Raw genomic sequence first — 17,302 nt, forward strand, 5'->3', positions numbered from 1 at the left:
AATTCAAGATAATGGAGAGTCTCAAAGCTATTATTTAGTGTATGATGTTTTTGAAGAAACGGTTGAGGGGCTTTGAATAGTCTCTGTAAAAAAGAATAGAAAGCATGTGTTTTGGGTACCACATAGTCAAATTTCTCTCTTCCACTCTTCATAAATTTGTTCTTTTGTTGCCAGGAGACATAAAGTCTTTTGTTCTGGGAAGGAAAGTGGGGGTAAAGTGAGACTTGATAACCTCTCAACTACAATCTCAAAGATTTTATGATGGAATGGAGAATATTCTCTAGAGGATATGTTGACGTCATAAAGAGTTTTAAAGTGTGAAAATGAGCTTTCTTTTTTCAGACACTAATCATTAAATGTAAAAGTACTCCATTGTCAGAGCAAAGCAGGAAGTCAAATGCATATTAAATTCTTCTCTTTTTTTTTCTTACACCAGAACTGACATGTTTCAGTTTTATAATGAGTACTTCCTTCACACTTGACTAAACATGTATTTCTTTTTTGTTCTTCTGAGATGTAAGACGGCTAGCAGAGAGCTTTCTCTCTCTCTCTCTCTCTCTCTCTCTCTCTCTTTCTCTCTCTCTCATAATGTGTCTGAAGTAGCTGACGAGTGCGGTCTGGTTGCAGTCTGAAAATTAAAAAAGTAGTGACAGAAAACAAATAATACATACGTACCAATATTAAACAAGTCTCTCTCTCTCTCTTTTTTTTTGGCTGTTCTTTCCACATTTTTCCTCTGGAGGTGGTTTAGTCTCCTTTCATGGTGAGGTAACTTTAATGGCCTGTTGTGTTTTGGGCTGCTTTGTGGCGGTTACCGAGTGTTTACTGTACTGGGTGACAGTGGCGCTATAGGGCTGTTCATGCAAAGCAATGTTTCCGGCTGCTTCAAATAAGATTCATATCATGGGCGAACACTCTCTTACCTTAAAGCTCAGAAAAAAATCAGTCTAGTACTAACCCTCTCCCAGAGGTTTTATAAAGAAGAGATCTTGAGGGGAAAACCCCCCACTTAAGCCACGGGTTTGGGATAAGATGAATTTATCATTTTGTAGGCCTGTATAAATGAAAGGCTTTCAGTAAGACAACCTGCTACGTCCATTTCACCCATACATTTTGCACCTAAGAAATTGATTTTTAAGGGAGTCCATTACTCTCCATCAAGCAAATACAGAGCCAACCTCAATCATCTCCATGACCAAATCAAATGTTCAAGAGTGTCATAATTTTAATATCTGCCCTAATACTTTACACAGAGTACTGTATATATGAAACATATACACCAGGGGTGGATTATGACTAGCAAGGTCCCCGGGGTAAAATGAGTGTTCGCTGTCTTATTCTGCATATCGCGGTGCCGTTTTGTGGTATGTTCTGCATAACGCGGAGGCCCAAACCACCTGCCTGCTCTGTTCTCCCGATGGCCATTACGCACGTGATTGGCCTAAAAGTGCGTCGGTCCACCGGGAAAATGCCCAGTATGCCAGATTACCAGTCCAGCCCTGGGTACTGTGCCCCACAACTCCATCTCATGCTTAGAGTAACAGAAGTGCTCAGAGTTCAGTTCTCTTTGCGTACATGCACCACGCACTTTATTAACACTAAAACCGGCACATCCTGCATGAAGCGTTTTTATTATCATCTGTGTTAGCAGCATCTCAGTCTCTGCCAGGCACAGGTATCTTAACAATAATGCAGAATAAAAGATGGGGTATAATTCAGACATCTTTATTAAATGATTGCTGAGCAAATAGCTTCAACATTAGCACCTGTACAGTCCAGAAACTTGTGCTCTTCCTCCATTCTCCTGTCATTTGTTTACCTCACGAGAGAGTGTGTCACCCTTATCCCACTCCCAGTGGCAACAAGTAAAAGTGGAACTGATGTATATTACCAACATCCAACAAAACTAAATAGAAAGAATGTAAAAATAATAAATCCAGTGTTTCCCCTGTATGCATTTTGCAGTGGCGCTATGTTTCACTGAATAATAAGTTAGCACTTTCCTCATAAATATAGATGAGCCTTCCCCTGTCATTCGTATTTCAGAACACATTTTGCTCGCTTCAAAAACGGAATGAAATGGCGCTACATGGGTCAATTATCAACACGGCTTAATCATAGGAGCACGAGGGCAGAGCAGGTGCGGTTATTCACAGACAGGTCTTCTGAAGCAGTAAGATGCACGGCGGGGATTGCGAAACCCGTTTGAATGTGGTACAGAATTGTCTGTTGCAAAACTCTTATGTCTCAGTTATGAAACTAACAGCCCCCACATTCTAAACTGCCCTGACAAAGAAAACAGGAGAGAAAATAAATTAGAAGGCTTTTCAAGTCTCAGATCACAATGCTTGGAAAACGTTACGATGGATTTACTGAAGTAACACCAACTGTATTGTATTTACTAAGGTAGTTGTGGCAGAAAAACTTTCTAAATATATTTAGACTCCTGTTTTCTCATTACAAAAATGTCATAGTTTAGAAACCATAGTTACTAACCATGGTAGTGAGAAGCCATGCATGGTTTTATGGTTACCATGAACTATTACAAATATCATTGTTAAAACTTTGGATACTATGGAAGAACAATGGTGCATTTTCATAATTATGGACAGTTTTCCATCTGTGTAAAATCTGTTCTCTCATAATGCTCTCTGATTGTAGGAAAATGTAAGATTGCCTTCTGGAATTCCAAGACATGACTGTAGTTTAATCAGTAGGAGCCTGATGAAAGGAATCTGTAAAGAAGACCCACTATTAGTCAGAATATTTAAATGTAGCCATATAAAAATAGGTATTCATTTTTTCCACAGATGTTACTGTTGTTAATATAATTTTCATCTGCATCCCAACCTCAAAATCAATGCTGTACTGGCAAATGTGCATTTCAATGCACATAACATGTAATATTATTTGCATAGGTGCTACCAAAGCAGGTTTTCAAAGGGCCCTGATGTGACTGAGGCTGAAATTGAGTTTGACATCCCTGTTTTAATCTATTCTTGAACCAACACTCATTAATACAGGTTTGGGGTTGCAGTCTTATGGATGCACGCACAACAGCACCGCTGCTGAAATAAATCCTTGTGGAAACACTGAAATCTATAAAAAAATATTTTGATACTATAATATAATGCATATAATAAAATAATGAATCAAAATTATTAAATGAAATGGTGAAAACTAACCAAAACTTTCACTTGAAGTTGAATTGCACAAGTTAGTTTGCAGTTCAACTTCAGTTTGATATTAAGCCTCGTACTTTAGGGTTAAGGCCTAGAGTAACATTTTTATAGTTTGTGTTAATTTAATTATTCAAGCAACAAACAGTATTTTTGACAGCAAAAACAAGGCAACAACAATGGTATTACCAACAAGGTTAAAAAATCAAGTGCCAGCCTACTTTTTTATTTTTTATTATTGACTATATTATTTCACTTTGAAATGTCACACAATGAAAGAAAATGGGTTGCAAAAACCACATCATGCTGACTTCAGGCAAGAGTCTCAATTTGCTCTCACTTTCATCTGATTGATGTCTAGGAGAAACAATGGAAATTATAAATAGATCTTTGTGATTTTTCTTTCCTACAGACAGTCCTCACAGGCTATATTCACATAGAGCCTCTCTGGACTCCCATTTCTGCCCCTCCACTTTCCTCACTTCCCCTCCCTCCACTCATTTGTACGTCATTATTTGCTAAAAGCTAGGTTTAGCAAATTATTTAGTCCACCAACCCCCCTCCCCCTCCCCTCCCTGTGGTTTACACCAGAGATAATTGGAGGGAAAACTCTGCACAGATCAGCTTGTGTGGATCTAATTGTCCTTTTACCTGTGCTCGGCCTGAGAGAAACCTGCACACACAAACAGTGGTCTATCTAGCAGTATAGTAATTCTAAATAATATTAAAAAAAAGTACTTATACACTTGTTTATATTAACCTTTTTTTTTTGTTTTGGCCATCTTTATTTCTCTCCAGTAGCTATAAACACTACTCCCCCTTGAAACCAAGAGCCCATTCGTCTATGCTCCGTGCACCCTACCCTGCATTTTCTCATGGGTGAAGTCACAAAGGAAGGGAAATACAGAGTGAATCTGCAGGTTTCAAAACGAGAAATAAGGTCGTAAAACAAGTCACCGTCATCCTTGCAGCATTATCTGACAGCGTTGACTGAAAAAAAATTTCATGTCGAGCATGTTTGTGCTTTTGCAGGGCGCTGCTGTGATTCGCTGAGGGTATGAGACAAGAGCAGAGAGCTGGGAATAAACCAAGCAGGATGTCATCTGTCACAGAATGCCGGCAAAGTGACAGACAGCCACCCGTGGCACTTTATTATCAGTGGATGTAGTTATGAAAATTATAGCTGTGCTTCAAACGAACGGGGCATAATTCATGTAAAACTGCTCTCCAAGTTAAAAAATATCATATTCTATAGATGGAGAATTGTTTACTGATTGTCGAGGGTGCTCTGTTTTGACATTTCTGGAATAATGTATAGAGACCTATTTTTGCTTTAAAGGTGGTGGTGAAATCTAAAGCCTGATATTGGTCATCAATCTTCATTAGATATGAAGGATGTTGAAAGCATGGAGCACGTGTGGGCATTTGATGCACTGATACACTGACCTGCTTGGTGATTGTGTGGTGTATTTATGTTGGAGGCCGGCAGATTGATAACACAAAGTGGAGAAAAGAATCTTGCGTATTTCTCTTCAATTAGATCAAAAGTGAAGCAAGGGGGAAAAGGAGGAGAAGGAAAGCAATTTCATCCAAAAGTAACTGTGTGCGTGTCAAGTTGCACATGCCGGTAGGCTTTCGACAGATCAGATTGTAGCCTAGAAATGCCATCATATACAATAGATATATATATATTCTTCTAGTTGGAGACCATCCTCAATCTGGTATGCTGCAGGGGCAAAATGTGGTGGCTAAATTTGCTCACTGTGGGTCGATGAGCATTAAGATCCAGCGAGTTAATTTCACATTCGCCAGTGATTGCCCAGGAGTTCCCAACTCTGCATAATGTGACTGTATGTGGTGTTGGCAGGCCGTTCTAATGTGATTGTGAATGCGGTGTGGAGCTTGCCGTCTAATGCGTAAGTGCGTGTGCTGACTGGGCCGCAGCCAGTGAAGAGATGTTGCAGTGGGGAAGTCCTGCAGCACCATAATGTATTTACTCTGTAATTTGTGTCTCACTGAGAGGCCATATATCCTGTTTAAGAGTGACACCTCCCCTCCCCGCGGTCCACTGTATCTCTGACGGAGACCTCAACTCGCTGTTTTGATGGATGAGCACGTCAAAGTTGCTTCTGCCACAACACACACACACACACACACACACACACACACACACACACACACACACACACTTGGTACCCAGAGATGCATTCAGACACACAAACTTAAATGTACATGCACACAATGCGCAAATGATACCAAGGAGGTACAAAGACTGCTTTGGTGTCATATGCATGTGTACTACTTATTGCAACTATGTAAGGATCTTTGCATGTGAATTGAGTTTGTTGTGCTCATGGCACAGTGTGTCAAACACATGTTGCATGTATTGAAGAACCCAGAAGGCCTCTGTCACCATGGTAACAGATATGCTTGACTGAAAGGATTCTTCTCACCACCCATAAGAAATGGTTGATAACCTGAATTTATAGATTAGAGGTAATATAAACATCTCAAGTTCAGTGTTTGTCTATCCAGGTCCTGAAAGTCTACCAATACTGCTCTATAGTTTACAGAACCTTCCCATGGTTATTTTAATTGGTTAATTTCTTGGATTGTTCCCATGACTGTATACAGACGTATGGTATGTCAGGTTATGAGTATTATGAGAGTGATACTTTTAGACCCAATAGGATAGATATAAAAATTATAAATTTCTGGGTTGCCACTGGGTTGTCAGTGTCTGCTTCTAAATTACAGTGAGGCACATACAATGGAAGAGAATGGGGCCAATCGTAATATATGTCTAGATCAAATTTACTTGAAATCATTGCTTTTAAGAATCCTCAACCAGGGTGTGATTTATGGGGGGATTGGGGGGGTCTTACCCCCATCATTAAAGGAATATTCCGTGTTCAATACAAGTTAAGCTAAATCGAAAGCATTTGTGGCATATTATTGATAATCATATAAATTTGTTTTGACTTGCGCCTCGTTTTCTTTAAAAGAATCTGGGTTACAGTGAGGCACTTACAATGGATGTTAATGGGGCCAATCTCAGTGTAAAGTTATAGCCAATTTAACAATTTCATTGTCATTATGATATAATGCTGTGAACCCTAGAATAATTAATGTAAGTGCTTTTATAAACTCATAAGCTTCCCTTTTTTTTGCCTTTAAATCAATGTTGTAGTGGAGACTAGCACATCCGAGTACGAGTCCACATCCGGGCACGAGACCAAAGATGGTTGAGTCTGAGTCAAGACCAAGTCCAGAGAGAGGCAAGTCTGAGTCAATACTGAGACCAGAAGAGGCTCAATTAGCACAAGTCAATGAAAAACACTACTTTCATATTACATTAAAGCCTGTAATATCAGAAATGTTTTCGTTTTTTAGCAAGTTTTAAAACACTGAAATTCAAATGCTTTATATCACTTAACAGTCAGAGTTTTTCCTTCATTTAAAATGTTTTGGTGGGCAACAAAGCAATATTACAGGTCACTAAAGTACATTTTATGATATTCATCTTGCATTCAGCACTGAGCGAGCGAATGCTGGTTTCACATCAGTGTCGCAGGAGATTAGAAGACATAAGAGAGACACTAGAGAGTGGGGATTTGAGGAGAGAGATGAGATATTCCAAGTGTGTTCCAATGGAATAATACATGGGGTTTTGTTCATTGTTTGGGTGACAAGATTGCAAGATAGCAGTGTCTTTTGGATTCTTCACATTGTAATGGCTGGATTTACAGAAAAGGACAAGAAAACACAACACAGTGCTTTACAATGGATGACTGTAGCATATCCTCATCACATAATTAATTACATAGTTGCATAGTTGTATCCAGATCACGAAAGTCCATGTGCATTTACACCTTTTTTGAAAGTGGTCAGAATCCGTTCCTGATCACCTCCGAAATTGGTTTGAGTGATTCTTTCATGATCTGTTCACAATGTGTCTTGGGTGCATTTAATGTGGTCAAGCATTTACTGAAAGAGCATGTTAATGCAAGGTGTAAATGGGGCCATATAGACCTAATGCAATCTCAATGATGTATAAATGTAATCTGTTAATGCAGTAAGTATACCAAATTTCTTCAATTACTCTATTATATTCCATCCATTGTAAGCAAAGTAATCATTTCTGATATACAAAATACACTTACTGTACTATAACAGGCAGCGGTGTAGGCAGAATAAAATTTTTGGCTGGGCCTCAGCAAAAGCGAGTGGGCACGACATTAACTCAGGGTCCATCACTAGCCTACACATGTAGCATACTCAATAACCTGGCCAGTTCAATCTTCCATTCTTTGTTTTAATTGAAACGGGAACCGTATTAAAACATATGCACTGCACCAAAAACTACAGTGTCACTAACCATCATGCACACGTTTCTAACCATAGGTAAAATGCATGTCTAGTCACATAAAAAATGCAGAATATAATCTCAATGGGCACAGTATTATCTACTGTTGTAGGTTCACAATGCTGAAACTATAAAGTCAGAACAAATCTATGGAAACAGAATCTCCCAAGTCAACCAGTATTAATAGGGCTGACCAAATATATGGCCACTTCATCAGTAGTACACACAAATTAATACAAATACAAAACATAGACAAACTTTTAGCAACTGTCAATTAAATAATACAACACTGACAACAGCATAGCCTAGGATAGCAACCACCCCGTCCACACTCCCCACACTAAAGAAACACACAAGAAAGATCTGATTTACCATGGCATGTAGGACAAAAATCAACACAACCTACTTACAGTTCAATTGGGCCAGCATGAACCTACAGAATGAGTCGGAGACGCCGGGGCTTGAAATTGAAAAGTGCAATTATCTCCTTGTTGTCCAAAGAGTCTGCAAGTTCCCATTCCAGTGATAATAGAGACATGTTGATGTGCCAGAATATGGACATTGAGAACCATATTGACATTTTGATGCTATTCTCTGTGGAAAAAAAGTCTCTCAATAGTGCATGTTGTCATTGGCAAGGCACCATCACTCTCAACACTGCACTTATGTTGGGAAAAATGTCCATGGGGCTGCAGTGTAGCACCTCCACAAGCAATTGCTAGATTGAAATGCTGAATAAAGACTCTGATTTCATCATTCTCAATAACTAGTCCATAGAGCCTGCATGTTGGTTCCAATTGTTCTCAGTGCCCAAATGCTGTGGATCCTGGCAGGCAGGCATCGGATGTTTTCATGGTACTGTCTATGTCCTCTTGGAATCGATTGTTCATCTCTGAAACCTGTATCCAAAACGATGTTCCAGATGTGTCTGAGATTATTGTCACTTTTAACAATTGCAGACCACAGAATCAGAAAATCTTTGAAGCAACTTTCGATTTTGCATTGATGTAATGTCCCACTCTTATATGTCATGCTTGCTCATTAGCATTTCAGTTAACTTCATGTCTGTCAAAATCAAACCAATTGAGAGTGTATAATAAAAGTTACATCTATGAGGTGTTGTTGATATCAGATTAGCTCAAAGAGCAGAATACATTTTGCTTTTAATACTATACACTTTAAAATGTGATAAAAAAAAAACCCCACTCCTTTAGTCCCTTTCAGCTTTCTGTAGTTAAATCACATTGTGTACAATTCACAATATTATATATTATTAATTTAGAAGTTAGCAGGCTGTTAAAAATAGGTGATCATGAGGAAAAAAATATTTCTGGATATGTAAGTGTTTGGGAGGTTCATGGCATCGCATCTTAACTAAAAGAGTTTAGCAAAAACCGCTAATGTCTTGACTTGTAAATTCTTCAAGGTATGACACCTCAGGTACTCTTTTGTGGATAGACCAAGTCAACACAGTTTTCAGTATCTCACCTCTCTGTAACCTCTTTTTTTTTAAGAAAAGAAGGGTTTAGTCAAAATAATTTTTGTGGTTGTCAGCATTATGCAACAAATAGTATCGATTGAGCTACCCTTGTATTGAACTCTGATTATTCATTAAACAATAGTCTGTGCTAGAGACACCATAAGGAAATTTGGGTTGTGCAAGTCAAACTTCACACATTTCAACCAAAAAATTTGCTACATAAATTGTTTTAAATATTTATGCTCCTGAATGTCACTGTATAACTTACACAATGTCCTCAACATTTAAAAAATTCTCTCAAATCATAAAAACTACAGAACCACTCTGGTTTAATCTGGAAAACCATCGGTCTATCCCCAATTAAAATAGAGACACAGAGACACTGTGAGTGCAAATGTCAGTCTCTTATAGGATCTTATTGTTGCTCTAACATTCATCACATATGTGCTGTACATGACTCATGCTTGTGGGTAATGATTTGCTCGTAATTGAAGTGCCAAAAAGACAGAGGTGACAGTTCTCTCCAAGGGAGAGGAGAGTCTCCAGGGCTCTTAAAGAACCTCATTTGTGAGGCCCTTTTACTTGCAGACAATTCCTTAGTGAGGCTCAGAAGAGTTCGTAAATAATCTCCATGAAAAAGCCTTCAATATCTCCTGTTCCTTTCCCAAATGGCCGTCTGCTATACTGGATAACAGCATGTGTGAAGCAGACCTGTGCAGATCTTAAGACACTGGCTCGCTACACATTTTGGTACAGAACATCTCCTTATGCAGCCATATATCTGCTGCCTGGAGCAGAAAGCAAAAAGTTATTCTGTTCAAATGTGGTACAATCAGCACACAGGGTGTCTTCTTTTGGGAAGGAAATCGATGAGTCATGCTCAACAGAAGTCTCCAGTGGAAAGTGGGGCAGCTGAGTTGACTAAAGATTGATCACAAGATGGTCCACCATCTAGCACAGCTTGGTTTGTTTATGTTTTGATATCCACACAGCTCCTGTGCTTGTACCCTTGAGGGAAAGCAGAAATATGGACTCTAAATTCCTGCCTTTCCATAATCAAGTCTGGGTCAGTGCTGATAACTTATTTGAAGATTTTCTATGTACGTCTGCAGCGACATAGCCATAATGGGTCAAAGCAGATAAGACCTAAATGGACACAGAGACGTAGGTTATAAATGTCTAAGCACACAGCTAAAAGGCCCTCTTTAAAACTCCAAACTCTCCCAACCTCATTTAATTAAAATGACCAGCCGATAAAAATGCTTGCACACTATTTCAGTCACTTAAAGCTCATGAAATATTTCCCAGTGTGCAGTGAGGCACAGACGGAATGAGAGTGATGGTAAACTTACGGGCAGCCAGTGCTCTCGCATTAGACAGTTTGTCACAGGACATGTCTCCCTACACAAAAATGCTTCTGACTGGAAGATGGGACAACAAATTCACTATTCTTTTAATAGAGAGAGGAAAAAATCCAGGGCCTGTGTATGCCATAGAACTTGGAGTAGATTCAATGCACATTTCTTATTCAGTGACTGTATATCAATATTGAACTAGATAGGTATATTTCCTGAAGAAAATGTGAGTGGTGCTTGCCGTGGCAAAACTCGTCAAACAGCATGTTATAACTTGAAAAGAGCAAAAATTATGGTCATAAATAAATCAACCCAGAAGTCTGTAGGATTTTGTGGTGCAGAAATATGCGATTTGTTACTCGGTTGCTAGGGTAAGCCCATGTGGTTGCTATGCAGTTACCAAGGTAATACAATACATGGCTCCTTTCCATTCTGAGTGAAATAAGTCAACCCGGAAGTCTGTAGTGTTTTCTGGTGCAGAGATATGTGATTTGTTGCTCGGTTGCTAGGGTAACCCCATCTGGTTGCTAGGCAGTTACCATAGTGATAGTAATGAAGTGTCCTTGCCATCCTGGTTGAAATAAATCAACCCGGAAGTCTGTACGATTTTCTGGTGCAGAAATACGTGATTTGTTACTCGGTTGCTAGGGTACTGTGTTTAGTTGCTAGGGAGTGGCTTGGCAGCTGGCAATAATGAAACTCCAAAGGCTGCTTGTCAGTATGAATGATATAAACCAACTCCCATGCCTCTGTGACATTCAGAATGGAAGATATCCCTCTATGGATTTTGGTTGCTAAGGTGCTCGACAATGGTTGCTAGGGAGGGGCTAGGAAACGTTGAGGTGATTCATGATTGGCTGTTTGCTGTCCCGAGTCAAACGAGACCACCCTTGTGTTTCTATGACACTTCTATCCGGAGATATCCCTTTGATCTGTTTCAATAGAAGTCTATGGGACTTGTTGCTAAGGTGCTGTAAATGGTTGCTAGGGCGTGGCTTGATAGCTTAAAGAGCAACATGCAGGTTGGACACCCCTATATAGCATAGTGTATGTTGATGATAAAACAACTAGATTTTCTGAACTGGAGTAATATATATTTAGCCATTAACGATATTTTGAGATAAATTGTGATAAAATAACTTCCGCGTCCATAAAGCACTAACCGGAAGTGACGATGGGCGAGGGAGTCTGGTCAAGTTCAAGCTCAGGTTACAATGGATGCTAATGAAGAATCCGAGTTCTCCGGTGTGGACGAACATGCCTATGATGGCCCACAGGCCTATAATTATGAGCAAATTAAGAGTTAAAATAATTAAAAGTAAGACTTACTCTGCTAAGTCCTCGTTTTCGTTGCACAGAATGTCTGCTAACGTTAGCACTTTGTCCTCCAGTCCAGCCCGCGCCAAAATCCGGTGTAAACTTTGACGGTGGACTTGATTCCATCGAGTGCACTGAGGGAACAGCATCAGTAATCAGCCTCACGTGGTCCTTACTCCGAAATCCCATTCGAGACTCCAACAAATCTCCAGGTCGATAATTCTCCGGAGTGAAATGTGCGCCACAAACGACCGAGTGTGTGGTAACAGACGCGGCAGTGAAGTCTGCTCTCTTCACCTGCACAAAACGCACTCAAGACCGAAAAGCCTTGTTTTTTCTAGAAAGAAAATGATGGACACGATGTCCTGACAGGCTGGAATTCGTGCAACCAGCACAAACACAATAATTTACCATTATGGCTTCTCTAAAACTTTCTGTACTGCTCTAACTACATCAACACCCACAATGAGAGCTGACCGCGAGCTCTTTTGTTTGCCTCGCCCTACGTCATATGACGCATTGATAGCGGGAAAGGCGTATTCCAGAGCCTAGCACATTTTCATCAAAATCTCTACATCAAATGAGATTTCATTAGTAATTTCTACATATGTGTTTTTAAAAGACCTCTGCAGACAATATAAAGTATTAATTCAGTTATAAATTCAACCTGCATGTTGCTCTTTAACAATGATCCTGAGAGACTAATTGGTTGTCTGAGTAAAATGAGCCTGCCCCCTCGTCTCTATGACACTGTGATCCAGAGCTATGTTCAATACAAAATCCCTATGCCATTTCATTTCATGGGCCGTCCTACACCATTATAAGTCAATTGGGGCATTTTTGGGTAGCTCCTGCGCCCCAGGGGTGCAACTTTTACCCCATATTGAGGTATGCTCTTACAGAGCCTGCCAGCCTCTTCAAATGTGGCAAATCACACGTTTCTGTGAAGTCCTCGATCGGAGCTGTGACGCGTCAAAGTTTGTCGCAATGTTAAGTCTATGGGATATTTCGGCCGCTTTTTTGCCCCTGGGGCAAATACCATACCCCGATAAGCTATAAAAGTCATAGCACACGTGTCATCAATAGGCCGTTCGATTTGACACCTCATTCGTGGGTCTACGCCAAACGGTCGTGGGACAAGTTATGTGCCGAAGTTTTGTTAAGGAGATATAAAAATATAAAAATAATAAAAATGAAAATAATAATAAGTATGTGAGATTAAAATAGTGATGCTTTGCAAGCACCACTAATAACTATGTGAGATTACAATAGTGATGCTTTGCAAGCACCACTAACTATTAAGATCGACTAATAAGAAATGTTTGATTTATTCAATTATTCAACAACATTTGCTTTTCCTGAAGGAAAGACCAGCCATTCTCTATATAGCTATATAGATAGAGGGACCAAGATTTATAGTAATATGCTATATAGATAATAAATAGATAAAGGTGGCTTCTGTTCCTAGTGTACTGTCAAAAGACTGCTTTAGACTACTGCCAGACTGATTTTAAATTATCAAAACTTGCCAAAACAATGTGTGACAGGGCAGAGGGCGGGGCTGGGTCGTGATTTTACACAGCCAGCCCCTTTTCAGGCTAATCAAGCCTTCAAGAGGGATAAAGGCTAACTGTGTATGGTGGTGCGACAGAGAGAGAACGCTTACGGGCAGCTGTCCATCCTATGTGTGTGTTTGTGTCTTATGGTATTAGTTCTTTATTAAAAATATGATTTATATTGTCAAGCCGGTTCTCGTCTCCTCCTTTCCATTGTTCCCTTTACAGTGGTGAAGAAAACCCGGGAAAGAGGAGGGATACGCCGTAGTGGAGTTCTCGTCACTACCATCCACCCCTATGGAGCAGCCGCAGCCATCTGCCGGGGGACGGAGGAGCCCGGAAGCCTGAAAGCGGAGGAACGGCTGCCGACCGCAAGGGGAGGAGGGGGTCCTAAACGATCGTCTGGAGAGGTCAGGGCTGCTGCCAGGGGTGGACGAGGCCCCTACCAGCCGCTGAGCAGGGAGGGGCTTACTGCAGACCGCATGGGGCTGGAGGACCGATGATGGTGATCAAGTTGGTTGCTCTAGTTAAGTTGTTGGTATTGCATCCGCCATTTTGAGTTTTCTGAAATAAATACTTTTTCGAACTCCTCAACTGTACACCTGCACACCTCTTGCAAAATTTTGCATGTATCATCTAGACACCCTCATGATAAAAATGGGGGGATTTGGGACCATCCTACCAAATGTGGTGTCTCTAGGACTCATAGTGCGACAGACATAAAAGAATACATTGAATCACTGGAGCCATCTGCATCTTGGAGCCACCATCCAGAGCAAGTAGGCTCACATTATTTTATCTAATGACCAAATTTCAAACTTTGACCAACACATTTTTAACACCATACATGGTATATTGAGATTACGTTATTTGTTTGTTTGTAATATATTAAGTGTTCAGCATGTTCTCCCATCCTACCATTTAATTGTTCCAGATGTGAAGCCCAAGTAGAACATTTTTCTGCCTGCAGAATGGAGAATTAAGTCAGAATTCTGTGCTGTTACAAATGTTTTGCTTCTCAGTTGCTCTTCCTCTGCTTGTACAGTACATAACTCACCTGCTGATCAGCCAGATCACAAAAATAAACACCAACCCTCACACACACAAACAAATTGATTTAACAAAGGTGTTTCGACAGAAATAAGCCTTTTCTGTAGATGCGGCTGCAGGATTCTAAGGGGGCTGTTGCAATCTGTTGACTGGGACCTATTAATATATGCAATACAAACAAGCATTTCAAATTTGGTCTCCTAGTGACTTAACTTATGTTTGACAGGGCCATATTAATGAGCTGTTTTTGTCAAACATTGTTCATCATTTCTGGGTTGCTGGCCTGTGCTAATAATGTGTAGATACTGACAGCATATGATGAGTGTGTACATAATAAATCTTAGAAACAAGCACGATTAAGACAAGAAACTTATATTCTTAAACCCAACTGGCCTCACAGGGAATTCACAAAGAATGAATTGCATTGTTTTAGCCCCCAGTTCACTAAAAGAATTAAACAAATCTGGTGATGCCACAAACACACCGAAATATTTAGAACTTAAAATAATTTGCTCAGCAAAACTCCTGATCTTCCTGAATGTGGGTGGTTAATGTGCTTAAATATGTACAAAAGTGGTTCTATTGTTAAGTGAATTCACTCCTTTGTCTTAAAGAGATTTATGAATTTATTATGGAAACGTCGAGCCCCAACACTCATGTGATGCCATTTCCAATATAATGTTGATGCGTAAATTTGGGTCATCAGTGGGACACTTTTAAAAGCAATTGTCTGCATTCATTTTTAATGGCTTTTATGAAAATTACTTCATTATTGATGGTTTTCTGAATCTGTTCCCAGGATGACATCAGAGAAGGGTGGGATGGAAATGATACATTTCCTGCATCCAGTAAGAATCAGCTGTTTTTTTTTTCAAACAACAATGATTCTCATAAAAATATATAATGCCACACATGACAGTTGATTGTGATAAATACTTATTCTGATTTTTATAGTTGAAGAGGGAAATCTGTGGGCTGAAATTGTCAAATGAAGAATGACAGCAATTCAAATACAAAGCATTTCATTCAGCAGCACTCTAACCTAACTACCATTCTTAAAGTATTAATGTGCATTATGGGTATCATTCAACTTAAATTTTAATGGTGTGAAACTATAAAGTTTATTTATTTATTGGTGTCCTGAATGGTGAAAAACTTGTCCACCAAGGGCAAATGACACTCTCCTAACTAAGTTCTGTGAAATTAACCTGAATTGATCATGCTTGTGTTCATAAAAGCAGGGAACCTGGACCCATAAAATTGCAATTTCATGCATTACTCCTATTAATCTGATTCATTCTCCTTCATCCTTTATCCTTGAAGTGGAATCATGATCAATCTCCTCTATGCCACGGTTCCTCTTACACACCTCATTTGATTTCTGTTTCTTGTATCTTTCTCTCTGTCTCTTGCTGTCTGTCTGTCCTGGCAGGTAGGAGTTGTGTGTTGTCTGACATCCTAGACGCTGTGATAGCTTTGGTCAGCAGTTTTAAAGAGTAATGTCTGCGGTGGTCAACAGACTTTTGCTGTTGGGGGATTCCGGCAGTATCGTTTAATGTATCCTGTTTGCTCTGTTATGGTCTGCCAATCCAATGAGCTCTTGTAGCCGTGGACCTTTTACGGATGACGTGGTGACAGACCCAAGAGTTGCATTTAGCCTCACGGAAATGCTCATGGCAATGGCTCTAAAACTAATGTGGTTAAGGAATAGTCTGAGTCATTCTGATGCAGAATCTAGTCATCTTTTTTTACACTGAAACAGTGTTAGAGAAGCCCCTTTGAAGCTGTGGCTTGCAAAGTTACAAGCTACTCATTACAAAGTAGCTAAACTAATTAAGGTTTTACACTAAAACGTGTCAAAAGATTCGTTTCTAGTCTCTAAACATTAAAAAAATTTGAGAACTATTTTGCACACTGTTAAACACAATTACCACATTAGTTTAACTTTCATTTAAAATATCCTATAATCACTGTGCATGATCACATTGAGAATCAATGGATGCATCCAAAACCTGGAAAATGTTGCTTTATGGGGCTTTATATGGAGTTAGGATGAAAATATGGTGCATTTCGAACTGTTCTGAGACCAGTGTCCACAGACAGAACACTTGTGGTTAAGTCATTCACTAAATAGTGATCAAGGGATAATCCTATAGCTCTCTATGGAGCTAAGAGGATTCAATCCAAACTTCCTATATAAAATTTAGTTTCAGGCTGCAGATGAATTTTGGGCCACTCAACATGTTTGGCTGACATGGGACAATGGTAATCAGTACATAGATTCAGAACATAATGTTTCATTTTATGTTAACATGCTTGGCAGTGATTGGATGATGCTGGACATTTCTTTGCATGAATTTTCTGAATACGATTCTCTAATCAGCCAATTGTGTGGAAGCAGTGCAATGCATAAATCGTGCAGCTACAGGTCAAGAGTTTCAGTTAATGTTCACATCAACATGTTCACATTAGAATGGGGAAAAATATCATCTATGTGATTTCAACTGTGGCATGAATGGGTTGTAACTGCTGATCTCCTGGGATTTTCACAGAATGGTGCCAAAAACCAAACAAATCCATTGAACGGTATTTCTGCATACGAAAATGCCTTGTTGAAGGCCTTGTTCCTAATAAAGTGTTTAGTGAGTGTATATGAACTGTAAAAATAAACCAATTCATGTCCAATGATTTGGACTTCCAACCCTACATTTAGGTGAGTGCGTTTGATTACTCCTATGTGTTTTGAAACACAAAACTGCTAGTCATTGAAAAAAAGTGTCCGTTACAGGTAAAATAACTGGTAAAACTTTGCTATTTTTAGTTAGTTACTCCCTACACTGCAATGGAAACCTGCAAGCCACCACACTCCCAGGGTGAACTTTAATTTTAGCAAAGCTGATCACTGAATCATCAAATTCAAGGGTAGAATGTTGATGTTTCTTTAAAATGCATACCTATTACAAATCAGGAGGATGTAGGCTGCTACAGTTAGCGTCAGT

The sequence above is a fragment of the Xyrauchen texanus genome, chromosome 44 (assembly GCF_025860055.1).
Source record: "Xyrauchen texanus isolate HMW12.3.18 chromosome 44, RBS_HiC_50CHRs, whole genome shotgun sequence".
Classification (NCBI taxonomy): Eukaryota; Metazoa; Chordata; class Actinopteri; order Cypriniformes; family Catostomidae; genus Xyrauchen; species Xyrauchen texanus.